The sequence below is a fragment of the Peromyscus californicus genome, unplaced genomic scaffold, assembly GCF_007827085.1.
Source record: "Peromyscus californicus insignis strain IS unplaced genomic scaffold, ASM782708v3 Scaffold_16__1_contigs__length_79575227, whole genome shotgun sequence".
Taxonomy (NCBI): domain Eukaryota; kingdom Metazoa; phylum Chordata; class Mammalia; order Rodentia; family Cricetidae; genus Peromyscus; species Peromyscus californicus.
The window spans coordinates 29,843,266-29,858,119 of NW_026294458.1; positions in this window are offsets into that span (position 1 = coordinate 29,843,266).

The window sequence follows — 14,854 nt, forward strand, 5'->3', positions numbered from 1 at the left end:
GCATTGACTCCTCCCCCAGAAAATTTTGTATAATATATAAATTATGGTATATAATATATAATAATATTAAGACTCCTTTTCAAAATGGGACAAAAATGGGCAGTGACATAGACTCTAAATCCCATCTATGTGTAATATCTTTCTTACTTTCTTGTTCAGTCTTTTTGGAATGTGACTCTTCAGTGGAAGCATACATTTGAAGAGATAATATAAACCAATGTGGGTCCATGGTAATGCTATTTTCTTTATTGGGATTTCTAAGCAGACCTTGGTGTTTAGGGCAATTAGTGGCTTTCTTTGAACATGGCTTCCCTGGTCTGCTAGAATCCATACAATGTGTGATGGTTAATATTGATTAATAATTAACATCAACTTAACAGGTCAAGCCTTTTGACATACCTCTCAGGGATTGTCTACATTAGGCTAAGTGAGGTGAAACCCAACTTACCTGTGAGTGACACCATTTTCTGGAATGGGGTCTCAGACTGAATACAAAGGAGACAGAGAGCTGGGCTGGATAGTTTTAGTCAACCTGAAACTAGCTATAGTCATCTGAGAGGAGGGGACCTTGAGTGAGAAAATGTCTCCCTCCGATGGGACTATAGGCGAACCATTGGAGCATTTTCTTAGTGATTGATGGGGGAGGGCCCAGCCCATTGTGGGTGGTGCCATGCCCGGGCTGGTGGTCATGGATTCTATAAGAAAGCCGGTTGAACAAGTCATGAGGAGCAAGTCAGTAAGCAGCACTCTTCGATGGCTTCTGCATCAGCTCCTGCCTCCAGATTCCTACCCTGTTTAAGTTCCTGTCCTGACTTCCTTCAGTGATGAACAATGATGTGGAAGCATAAGCCAAATAGAATATTTCTTCCCCAAGTTTATTTTGATCATAATGTTTTGTCATAGCTGTAGTAACCCCTATGTAAGACAAGAACTGAGTACTAGCATTCACCTTTTGCTGCTTCCTGACTGTGGATACAATGTGGCCAGCTGCCTCTAATTCCTGCCATCCTGACTCCTCTACTATGATGTGCTATAACTCAAACTGTTTACCCCAAACAGCCTTTTCGTCCCTTTAGGTTACCCTTGTCAAGATGTTTTATCACAGCAACAGGAAAAGAAATGAATTCACAGGGTCTTAATGAGCAAACATTAATCCTTCCTTTTTAAGAGAAGAAATGGAGCACAGGATGAAACCGCCCCCGCTGCCCTGGGGGCAGGGAGTCGCAGTGCTTGGAATCGATGTCACAGCCCTGCCAGTCATCCTGATGCCCTTCATTTCTGCAGATTATGAGAGAGACCTCAGAACCTCTCCAAAGCAAACTACCCTTCCAGCTTAGGCCCTCAGGGAAGATCTCTGATGCATTCTCACTTCCTTGTTATGCTGTGCTTCATTACAAATACCCTTTCGTGGAGCTTACAAGAAGAAACAGGAGCTCAGGCATAAGTCAGCAATAAGCTGGCTGAGTAACCCTGGGTGAGGCAGCTGCCTGGGCTGGGGTGGGGAGGTGGGGGGAGGGTGGGGATGGAGTGGGGTGGGGGAGGAGGGGTGTAGGGTTGCGGGGATGGGCAGGTGGACAAGGGTGGTCTTGGCATCCAGAGCAGGCTCTTCCTCAGCCCTTGACTATTGTTCTGTTCCTCAATAGAGGCAAGGATCAGTCCCATTCTTGTCCATCTTTAGCTCAAGTCTTCCACTCCCTCCTCCAAAATACACAACGTTCCATCTGACTCACTGTCGTGTTTCTTTAACCTCAGGCAGGTGGTGTCACCTGTAAGAGCTGCTGTTTATTTATTAACGGAAAATGACAGTCATGGGTGCTCTCTGAAGTGCTCATTAGGGACACATGAGAGACAAAGCTCCGCATCAGGGCCAGGGGTGCAGCTGGATGTGAACTTAAGTGTGGCTCACTGCAATCTCACAGCTGAGCGGGCACCTTCTTTGCAAAGATGGGTGATGCCAGCCTCCCCAGTGCCTGGCATGCTCAGAATTACATGTCTAAGACACCGGAATTTATTTGCTGACTTTGTTTATGTGAATTTGTGTTCACGTGCATGCAGTTATGTGTACCTTGTGTGGGCAGAGCCTACAGAGGCCAGATGAGGGTCTCGGATCCTCTGGAACTGGAGTTATGGGTAGTTGTGAGTCACCATGTGAGTCCTCAACAAGAGCAGTAATGCTCTTAATCTCTAAGACGGCTCTTCAGACCCTCCATATTTTCTTTATGTAAAGATTTGATTAGCATCCACTAGCATATACTGAGGGGGCAACCAACACTCTCTAGTTAGATTTCATGCTTTCTCCATAGAAGGGAATCCATGCCTGATGCTTAGGCCCTAGGAGAGAACTTACCACAATTGTGTAGCTAAATGAATATGGTGACAAATTGCTCACTAATCACTAACATTTATAACCACAGAGGAATCCTACCCTTAGCCTTAACCAGAGACGTTTCTTTGCAATAAATGCCAGGGAATGGAGAGACTCATGGCTGCTCAAAGTACTGAGAAGAAGAGGCAATTGAGTGCTTAGCCCTAAACAAGGTATTTACGCTCCTCTCCCCCCAAATTTAGGGAACACTGTTGAAGAGGGGGCGGAAAGAATGTAAGGGTCAAAAGGTGGAAGGGAGAACTGGAAAATGTGTCCTGGGCATGACACAGCCATTGCAAACATGAACTCAAAGCAGCAAGGGTTATCTGCACTGGGCCTACACATGCCTGGGCTTGTCAGTAGACAGTCATGGGTCTTACGTAGGCTTAGAGGATCCTACCTCTCCTTCATGAAATATTGGATACTTATGGATTCTGGGGTAATGAGTCATTGATTATAGTTGTGTAGCCACTGGGAGCCCGTCAAGTTCTATTGGATAATTCTAGATCCATGCTCACCCAAACAGGCCTGGTTAAACTCAATGAGTCACAAAACAGCAAACAAGACAGGAACACAGGAGGAGGGGGCATTGGTCGGGTTGGGAGGGGGATCTGAGAGGTAGGAATTAAGAGCACAGAATGCATCATACAGATGTCTGGAATTGTCAAGGAACAAATTTAGTTAGTAACAAAATACAATCCTGGCCTTGGATAAAGCCCATGGTTGTATAACTTAGAGGAGATTAACTGTCCAGTTCATATACTATAAAAGATAACATGGTAGTTTTTGTTCACTTTGCTTACATGCTTCCTTTTTTTTCTCCCTGTCTATTCAGAATAACTAGGGAAAAGGTAAGATTGCCTTTTATCACATGATTGAGAGAGATATATGATATATGATTAGATGATAAACAATAACAACATAGGTAGGTAGAGTTAACTAGATTGATTAATAGTTTTAGCTCTTGACTCCTAGCTGTGATCAGTAGATAAATGTTCATTTGATTACAAAGTGAGTATGAAAGAAGAGAATTATCATAGCGAATGTTTTAAAGTCTAAAAGAAAAGTGTGAATAAAAAAGAATTTCCATATTTACTGAAGTTTTTATTTAGCATATATTAGTTATACATAATGGGTCTCATTATGACATTTATATATATATATATATATATATATATACACTGTATTTTGGTCATATTCACCCCCAGCACCCCCTTGTTCCCCTCCTGCTGATCCTTTTCATCTTCCTACTTCCTAATCAGTGCCCCCTCTATCTCCACATCCTTTTCTCTTTCAGCAGGATTTTGTACATGAGCGTACATGAGCGCTATTTGCATGGTACTTTACAGTGATGACCTGTACTCTGGAGCAGTTTCCTCCAAGTTTAAAGCCTTCTATTTTGGAGGGACACTTCTTAAGACAGACTGTTTATAGTGAGGTGAAATAAAATGAGCTGTCTTACTGGCCTTCCAGTGTTGCTAACTCTTCTTGGGCTTCACTGTGTACCTCTGGCTGGCTTGAAACTCTCTTTGTTCACCAAGCAGTCCTCAAACTCAAAGAGATCCACCTGCCTCTGCCTCCAAAGTGGCATGTACCACCACATCTGGCTCTGATGTCTTTTTTAAAATCACTTTCTCTACTAAAGGCATGGTTGTTTGCTACTTAATACTACTTACAAATATTTTCTGAGATTCCAAAATATTCAGGATACTGTATTAGTGATTAAAATTAGACATTCACAACACACACACACACACACACACACACACACACAAACCTCTGAGACTGGGGTTTTGCACAAGGGTTAAGTTTAAGCTTATGTGACAGATACCAAATTTTGTTTTGTTTTCACTTTGTTTTTAAAACAGGATCTCACTGTGTATCCCTTGCAACTCACAGAGATCCTCCTACCTGTCTCCTGAGTACTAGAATTATATGTCACCATAACCTGCAAAATTGTTCTTAAAAATAATACCTAACCGATTTCTGTTGCCAAACTTAAGATAACCCATCAACAGATGTTTATGAGTATTCAAGTAAAGACACACATGAGTAAATAATGAAATCTAGACACCACAAAGAAGTCTTATCACAAGCCGAGAGAGAGAGAGAGAGAGAGAGAGAGAGAGAGAGAGAGAGAGAGAGAGAGAGAGAGAATGGCAGAGTTGAGATAAGAATGACTTTGGCTGCTGCACGTGCTTCTGTTAACTCAGAAGTTACCAACACAATTATATATTATGACAGTATGCCTACAGAGAACGAGGAATCTCCATATTGTAGATAGATGCAAGACAAGATGAGTTTCAGTAGAGGCCAGTCAGGTTCTGGAAATTGGTTTTGCTTATATTCATGACTGCTAGCTAGGAAAAAGTTAGATTTTGTGGAACCCAGGAGTTTGAAGTTGAGGCGTCATTGCCTTGGAGTTGACAGAACCATACTGGTGTTTTCCTAGGCTGTCAAGAAGCTTGCCACACATGCCTTCCCTGAGAACTCTTCTGCTTGGTTTCTGCATTTCCTCTCCTCTTGCATCCAAACCACAGGCTCTCAGTTGCTCACCCTGAGAAACCAAAGGAGATCACCACAAAGTGGCCCCATGGATGAAAGCCCTCTTTCCACAGAAACTCACTGGAGCACCAGCCAAAGACACTGTCCAAGGTTTTTCCTAAGAAATGTACCCACGACAACAGCAATCCAGTGATGACAAAAGATCATCTGGCTTAGTTAGAATTCTCTGCAACAAGTATTTTTCATAATGTTTTGACTTTATATAAAAAATAAAAGACTTTGTGAGAGTTACCACATTGTATAGTGAAACTTAAAACTGTTTGAATCCTGCCCTTCAGATACAGATGGAGGTCTTCTGTGAAAATCTCATCTTCATGTTACATTCTAGGAAGCTCTCCAAGCTATGATAACTTGCCATCATTTATTATTATTATTATTATTATACATTAATCTCATTTATTGTTCCTTTAAAGAAAATTTACCTTACAATTAGAGACAGGAGTGCAACCATTTTGAAGTTGCTGTGGGCCAGAATAGGAGTTTCATTCTCTCTACCGCTTACCTCCAACTTACTGATTCTCCTGCACCGAGGTCCATAGCAACTCTGAGAAAATGTTTGGTTGATACGCCAACCAGGACATGACTATATGGAGATAGTAGTGGGTCTTCCACCCTTACCAATACAAACTACCTCAAGGGACACAGATTAGAGAAGAATGTTTTCATTTATTCTTTTTTTTTTCTGGCATGAACTTCACTGGTGTCTTACTTTGCTCAAGGGCAAACACTTTGGTCCTTCAATTTTATTAAGCAACAATTACTGCCTTCATTTTCATTACTCTGCAAAATCTAATTAGAGTAACAGCATTACAGCTCTGACCTGACAGAATTCTAGCCCCAAACCAGGGAACTGCTGTTTGAATGGATCTCTATAGCCTGAGAACAGGTTGTACAACCATTTGACATTTTTCAGGGCTGCGAATAGCTGTAGGCTTCACTGCTCCCATTTGGAGACATGAAGCATCTGGAAGAATCTTTGTGTAGCACGCATGTGCACACACACACACACACACACACACACACACACACACACACACACACAAAGAATCAATAATTTGAGATTCAAGCCGAATGGGGCTTGTTAACTGAGAGAGACTAAGAAAAATCTCTCAGTGGAATTGGGTCTCAAGTTTCTTATCTAAAAGGATAGAACCAGAATACAGTGCTCATCTCAAATGGCTGCTACGACACTATATAAAACAACTGACACACCGTAAAGACAGTTTTGAAAAAGTTGAGTTTTCTCTAAGATCAATGTGACTGCAGAAATCAACTTGTGAAAAAGCTTGTAGCCAAGGATGATAAGTCACATGCACAGCAGGCCAAAACCCTATCACCACACTCACAATGTGATGATAAACAAAAACTTGTTTCCTCTATATTATATTAAAATTAACCAAATAAGCTAACAGAAGAGTGTGACAGAGGTCAGAATGAATTTCTGTCACAGCTTCTCAAAGGGATCACAAGACAACCTGTAGACGTTGTTGGCTGTTCTACGGCATTTTCCTAGAAAGGAGGGCTCTTTCCCGGCACAGGGTCACATCTGATGGAGGACAGGGAAGGGGAATAAATATCGTCTCTGAGGAGCCGAGCAAAAGCTTTGAAAGGACTCTTCACCCTTTTATGCTGGCAATGGACACAGCATTGCTCCTACCGTGTATCCTTCTTTCTGAGAACAGTGGCACAGAACATGGCTTTTCAGGCCAGATACAAGCTAACTTAAAGGTCACCTCATGTTCATGAATCTGTGACGTGGGCACGTTGTATAGGTTTGTTTTATTAGAACTAATAAAAAGGTTAGTAAACGGCATCTTATCATTTCTTCATCTAATGTTTAGTACAGGTGGATGACTCTTCTGAGACATGGTCCTCCTTATTTCAACTTCCTCTGTTTCTTCTGGTGTTTAGGTAAGATTGATAGCACAGGACTAAATTTAACATGGGGACAACTGACTAAGGAGGTGGGCATGGTGATTCATATACAAATTCCTACTTGTAAGGCCTTTGTTGCCATATTCTTGAGCTGTGCATGGGCAGGCCAGCGAAAAGAAGAAACCCTTTGTTTAACAATGTTTAACTGACCACGTTTCATAATGGCTGTCTTTATATTAATTGTGTAAATACTGGGAATTGTGGCTGCCTTGCAATTGGTGCCAGACCGGGCTAATGACATTTTAAAGATAAATGTGAAGTTAACAGAACCTGGGATTGGAGGGCAAAGGGAGACTTGTTGCTGTAGATTGCTCAATTATTTCTTAAACAAGCCACTCAAACTCCAAGCCAACATGGGTCTGTGTAGTTGTAGATAGTGGAACTCTGATAGAATGGATTGCTAATGGTTCCTGCTTAAAGCCTCATTCTACTAAATCCCTTGGATTTAGGTGAGTGGACATTAGCTGGGATGCATGAGATGGTAAACTTTTGAGTTCCTAGAGATGTGGTGGTGTCAGTTACATTTTCATTCATGAAGGACCATGGGTTTGAAGGGCACGAAATGAAAGGCACTGAGTCCTAACCTCAGAATGAACTGAGTTCACTAGGCCATACTTCCTTTTATCCCTGCCTGCTTCTTCCTTTACTTCCCATTGAAGATGTGTGTAGCCCACTGCTTATGTCTTTGGGTTGTAGCAGCACCCAGCTGGCCCCAGGAAGGGCACAATCAGGGACCAGTGCAGAATCTGTGTTGGTGAGCAATGTTTGCCTTGCTGGCTTGGCTCTCAAGATTATGCTGTTCTGTGTACTCAACTCTATGACTCACCAGAAAGACAACAGATTGGGAACAAGGCAGACGTGAGTCCAGTTCTGGCTCTGCCTCTGACCACAGCATCACCATGGAAAAAATTCAGTGAACTTCCATGGTTCTAACTTCCTAATATGTCAAAGGAATGACAGTGCCTACCTGCCCTCCGTCACCCACTCTCAACAATAATCTCTCCCTTGCTAATATCCAATGGACAGAAAATGCAGATCTACCACACCGACCTTCCAGTATGAGCTAGATGCTGCAAAGAAAGGACACGAAAGTCCTGCAAGGCAGCCTACAGCACTGTGAGTGAATCTAGCCAGTATATTTGAATGCCCTGAAGCCTTTGCCTTGTACAAACCTGCCTCTGTAACTTGTGTTATTTACAGACACATTCAAGGTTGCAGCAAGAGACACATTTAACAGCTTGCAGGGCATCATCATGGAACTCAGTTCTTCATCATTCCCCAAGATGTTCCTGGGTGGTAGCCCAGAATTTCTCCAAATCACAAGTGGGGTTTAATCTTTGCAATGGTCTCAATTCCTGCATCTAGTTAACCATGAAGGCTACTAAAAATTTGAGCCACAAACTTCACCTGAGGGGATCCACATCGTAGCTGTAAATGATTGACCAAATAAGTATCACACACCACTCTGTTTAGTGCATGGCCCAATCTGTTCCCTAAATGGAGTTCAGAAGAATGAGGCTTCCTTACCACCAACCACCTGACTAATAATTGTCAGAGATGGAAATCATTACAGGTCTGTGTAGTGGCAATATGCCATTTCTGCAGCTAGTGGGGTTACTTACAGTCAGACTAAAGAAGAGAGGTTATATTTGTTAAAAATAAAGTTTCTGGAATGCGTAGAATTGAGGGAATTTCTAGCCCTTCCCCATTATTTCTATATAATCTTGTTCACTTCCGAGACTCAGTTAATATCTTGTTGGACCATTAGACTGTCTTTCCTGGGTAGTGACAGATGAGGCTCTCTACAGAGCCACAGTCTCTTGTGCTTGTGGTGAAACTAGGCATCAGGTCTGTGGGTAAGTCTCAATTGAGTTAATAAATCACTGAGCTGATATGGGCCTTGGGGTTCTTACCACTCAGGAAAGAATAGTCTTTTAGGGGTTAAAAAGGCATATGGGCTCTGACTTCAGGCCGTTTATATAACCATATGTGTATTCTACGGGTCACTCAGGCAAGGACTTTGGTGGTCTCCTTTAAAGGTAAGAGACAGCACCGAGTCAGTAAATGATTGACCTGGCTGCCCTGGTGATAAGCTTAGGTAAATAGACTTGATTCTGCTCCAGGAATTTCAGGGCTTTTTAACCCCCTAGGCTTCAAAGCAGGAAAGTGCATGCGGTTTTCTGAGAAATCCTGTCACTTGGCCTCTGAATGGACAATATATCCCTCAGAATTATATGCATTGTCCTCTCTGGTTTGTCTTGTAAGCAGAAAGAAGCATGTAATTAGCGTTCTGGAGCAAAGAGCTATGTTGGTGGAACCAGCGTCAATGAAGACTTGCCAATAAATCACAAATACAATATCCTATGATGAAAGATGAAAATAAATCTCAGCGAAACTTGAAACATGTAGAGGAACAATCACCAACTTACAGAGGAGAGGAGATAGAGCGAAAATAGAGCTGCCTTTCCAGAATATATTGATGGACAAATAACTGAATTACCCTGTCACACACTGATATCTTCAGCAGGCCATTGTCAAAGACATCCTAGTGATGAGATGAGGCAAGGGGTTTGTTCTGGGATCTTGAGAGAAGGAGAAATGACTGGCTAGGTTACCTACCTCCGCTGCTGCTTTCCTATCCACGGTCTTTCCCAGCTTCTCCACTCAGCTGGAGAGTCTGGGGCTGGAGCAAGAAGCAACACAGGTTTCCATTCTTCCCCAGGCAAGAAAGCGATATGTCCCTGCTGTCTCCTTCCTTGTTGGTCACAACTTGCTTATGGTCAGGAGTATGGACAGATGTGAAGGAGGGACTCTGTGTTGGTCTCGGCTGCAGATCTAACCAATCAATACACACCGGGCCTACTCAAATCCAACCAGATAGCTGGGTGACAGAACCCGAGAGCAGGACTGGGAGGTGGTGGCAGAAAGCAGACACTAATAGCTGTTGACTACCCACAAAGTGATGACCTTGTCACGGGGTCTATGGTCAAGAGGGCTTGAGAAAGGAAAGCTTTATTCTGTTAGAGCTTAGCAGATTCAGGAAAGAATTTGGAAGATTCTTTACTAAACCTTCAATTTAGTAATATAATTTCTTCTATTGACTTTTTTTTTTTTTTGAGAATCATCTTACAGTTCTTTGAAGAAATAGGGCTGTATGTATTGAAAATGTGGAAGAGCCGGGCAGTGGTGGCACACTCCTTTAATCCCAGCACTGGGGAGGCAGAGCCAGGAGGATCTCTGTGAGTTCAAGGCCGGCCTGGTCTACAGATTGAGACCCAGGACAGGCACCAAAACTACATGGAGAAACCCTGTCTCAAAAAAAAAATGCGGTATATGCTAGATACATTACACATATTTTACCCCCATTTTATGGTGAGGGAGCAGAGGCTTGATGGAGTGATGGGCACACAACCAGAAGGTACTGCTAAAACTGGGATCAGAACTAGATCTGCTCTGAGAGCAATGCCAGCAGTAATATTCCCATGACACAGTCTGAAATAGGCTGGCTGATATCTCCTAAGGGAGTCCAGGCCAGGTTCCCAGAACCTGTGAATATGTTACCACACATGGTAAAAATGGTCTTTGCAAATTTGATTATGTTTTTTTTTTAATGTGTGTGTGTGTGTGTGTGTGTGTGTGTTTTGTGTGCCAATTAATTTAATTAGAGTTACTGATAGGACCATGAACAAATGACCAGTGGCTGCACCGTTGAAGAAAATGCCTCTCCATCTCCTGGCAGTCACCAACTGCCTATGTCTTTAGGAAAAGGTGGAGGTTCACAGATTAAGGATCTTGAGATGGGAGGTTATTGTTGTTTATTTAAGTGGAATCTTACTTAATCATAAGAGGTCAAAATCAGAGGCTAGGTAATGCCAAAGGCAGAGTTGAAATATTAAAAATGCAATGTTACCGGCTTGGAAGATGGACAAAGAGACCCTGAGTCAAGGAATGTAGACATCTTCTAGCTGCTAAAAAGACAAAGAAATGGGTCTTCCTTATGGACCCTGAGAGAGAACATGGTCTCAATGGCTCATTTTAAACCTTTGACTTGAGATGTGTAAGATAATGAATTTGAGTTATCAAATTAGGTGCAATTTGTGTGGCCAGAGGCATTTGATAATCCATTCTATGCTTAATGATACTGAGTCCAGGGAATGCTCTTATTCAGCCAGTCTTTATTTTTTGAAATGGTAACCCCTTGCCCTGGTTATTCCTTACGCCATGGTGCCAGGGGAGGCAGCTGGAAGGGGTGGGAAAATGCACCAGGAAGAGATGCAGAGCTGGACTTCAGCTAATCAGGGTTTGTTTGCTTTGTTTTCTTGTGAGAGTATTGCCTGGCATGGGTGTTCTTTAACCCTTTCTACATTTAAAGTCTTAAAACTTTTCAATTTGAAACTTAAATCTGCGCTGGAGAGATGGCTCAGCAGTTAAGAGAACTGGACTGCTCTTTCAGAGGACCCAGGTTTGATTCCCAGCACACCCAGCTGCTAACCACCATCTGGAACTCCTGTTCCAGGGGATTTACTGCCCTCTCCTGGCCTCTACAAGCATTGTGCATACATATTGTGTGTAGACATACACAAGCAAAACCACCCATACACATAAAATAATAATAAAAAAACCTTAAATCTAAATCATGTAACAACTTGAAAATATTAGAGATATCTACACTAAGTTGTATATTATAATCAATATAACTTCTGGATCTTCCCTTCTAGTTACACTTCATGGAGAGCTCTGATTTCCTCACCTCCTTCTGAGAGGTGGTGTCCAGACTGTACAAGGCATACAAACCTCACTGTGTCTACCTGTGAACCTGCTTACTCTCTTGCTACAGTCCATCTAACTATTCCATATGATCCTTCAGACTTAGTGTGTTTTTTTGTGTGTGTGGGGGGGTTCAAGACAGGGTTTCTCTGTGCAGCTTTGTGCCTTTTCTGGAACTCACTCTGTAGCCCAGGCTAGACTCAAACTCACAGAGATCTGCCTGCCTCTGCCTCCCAAGAGCTAGGATTAAAGGTGTGTACCACCACCGCTCGGCTTTAGTGTGTTTTTTCAATCGATTTTTTTTTTCTGACTTTACCTCTCAAAAGAGAACATCTATAATAAAAGACTTAACACAAGTGTTAATTCTTTTTAATAGGGAGGAGCAAGCTTTTCTAGCAGTAGTCTAAACTAGCCATACTTATTTGCTTAGCAGAATTTAAGTAATAATTCATTTCACAGCTACTGAAGGTCAGTGGTTTGTAACTTCTTAGGATCATAGATCTGCTTTTTTAAAGATTCATTTTATTGTTTAAGTGGTATATGTATGTATGCGTCTATGTGTGGGTATGTGCATGTGAGTGGTGGTGTCCATAGCGGTCAAAAGAAGTCAAATTCCCAGGAGATGGAGTTAGAGATGCCTCTGAGCCACCCAACACAGATGCTGGAAAGCAAACTCAGACCCGTTTGAAGAGCAGTTACAGGCCCTTCACCACTGAGCCATCTCTCTAGCCCCAGGGATACAGATGAAAGCTCTAGATTTTCGACCATAAAGAAACACACATTGAACTAAGATTCTTGTACATTGTTTTATCATTTTTGCAGCATTTCAGCTCTCCTGAACTAATCTCTGATGTGTGATAAGTTCACAAGGCTTCACAGAAGGGTAAACTGAGGTCTCTGGGCCTAGACTGAGTGAACACCCAATGAAGATCAAGCAAGAAAGTCTTCAGGTCTCACAGCAGCTTGAGTTCTCAGGTTGAACAAAGAATGGCTTTCAGTGGCCTCCTTATGCAATAAGAACTTCGCTTCTCTGTGGTGATATTTTCTTTGTGCACACTAATAAAGTTTATTCGAGGATCAGAGGGAAAAAAACAGCCACTATATTAAACATAGAAGTCAGGCACTGGTAGCACACACCTTTAATCCTAGCCTTCGGAGGCAGTGATTCATCTGGATCTCTGTGAGTTCAAGGCCACACTAGGAACAGAGCCAGGAATGGTGACACACATCTTTAATCTCAGCACTAACCATAGAGGACTGGAGGTCTGTACAGACAGACAGGAAGTGATGTAGCTGGGCAGAGAGAGGAAATGAGATGCAGAACAGAAAGGCATATAGGCGTGGGTATACAGGAAGCAGGTCCCTTTGGCTGAGGATTGCCAAGTGGTAAGAATGTGGCTGGCTTCTTTCTGCTTTTCTGATCTCTCAGTTTTTACCCCAGTATCTAGCTCTGGGTTTTTCATTAATAAGATCATTTAGCAATTCATCTTACACTTCTCAGCACCTTTCTTTCCAGGAAAAAAAATCCCTCTTTTCAAATGCTTGGTCCCTTAGGTAAAACTGCCTGACTGTACGTACACATGATGCTCATGGACAGAAGCCCACACTTCTATGTTCCTCCAAGCTCCATGCTACCCCCAAACATTGGCCAGCTGTGAAAACACATTGGCCTAACACTTATCCAGGCCATCCTGGGTGAGGTCTGAGGCGCACAGCCACTGTCCCTACATTGCAACATCTCACCCGCTGTGAGATTGAATAGTTTCAAGTCTTCAAAATAATAACATACCTTTGGTCACAGGGAACAGATTTGCTGAGGGGAAAACAAAAACATGCTGCTGGTTGGAAGAGTTTCTTTTGAAAAAAAAAAAGTTACACTAAAATATCAAGGACTTTCAGGCATCTTACTGAGCCTTGGGAATTCACATTCTCGGGAATCATTTTCAAAGGTGAAGGAGTGGGATTTGCTCTCTGCATTCAATATTTACCCAGTGCTGCCATGGGTGTGGCTGACACAAAGACCTTCTCCTCCCCCCAGTACGAATTGTTCCAAATGTGGAAGACGGACTTCCACGGAAAACATCAAGTTCCCTTTCGACAAAAAGAAGAGCTAGTTTTTCTATCTCACACAGTAGCCGACATATGTACACAGAATTCAGTTCTAGGGTAGAATGTGTAGTACCATCAGCTGCATCTCCCCCTCCCAAAGAAATCTAGAAAGAGTCAGAAATGTGGGTTATTCCTATAGTTTCTCCACAATGCACTCTTTAAAAAGCTTACATCTATTTGAAAAGGAAATTTCTACCTTTATTGAAAAACCTACTTTTACAAAGAAAGGGCAAAATAAATAAAAACAACGCAATGTTCACAATGATATTGAACATTAGCTGGGTACGGATGCTTCTTTCTGTTTAGATGATAAAAGGTTTCCTCACTCAACTGAGACTCCACTCTTAACTGATTGGAGTTACTAAATGGTTAGTGGCAATCATTTTATTTAAGGACACGGCCCCCTTTAGCCCACAATGTATGTCACCCGTGGTATGAGTCCCACTATCTGAACCACGCTTATTTGGTGCAGGAATTTCACAACTTTCTATACACCAAAAAACCTATTTTCACTTACTCCCTCTTAAGATATCCTCCAAAAAATAATCACCATTTCTGGTGGTTGAATCTAGAAATCTAAGATGATTACTTCCTAGACATTGTCTCCAGTGTCTTCCTTATACTCTATTGATTTCTTTGCCACTGACCTCCCCATAATCAGGGTGGAGGAGAATGAGAATGAACTAGGTCTAGGTACCCAGCACCATCCAGACCTTTCCCTGCAAAGCTCCCATAAGTGGACCACACTGTCTGAAGTTACTGCTTCGGTGTCTCGGTGACGAGTTCTTGACAAATCATTCAATCAACATGTGTGTTGTCAGGCAACTATGTTAAAGGCATAAAGGTGCTGGGTGCTATTTAGAGAGTAGAGATGCAAAGTCACAGCCCCTCACTGTAATAGCTGCTAGTGCATGTTTACTCAGTACCAAGTTCTCTACATAGAGATCCAGATGGACTTTGCCTAAGGTCACACAGCTGGGAGGTGATGGAGTTCGTATAGAAACTTGGGTCTCATGTGCTACACTTACAGCCTGGCGGTAACATGAGAAATTAATCTGTGGTTAGGCATTACAGAGTCCATCCATAATGCAAGAGCTTCTTTGTCACAGAAGC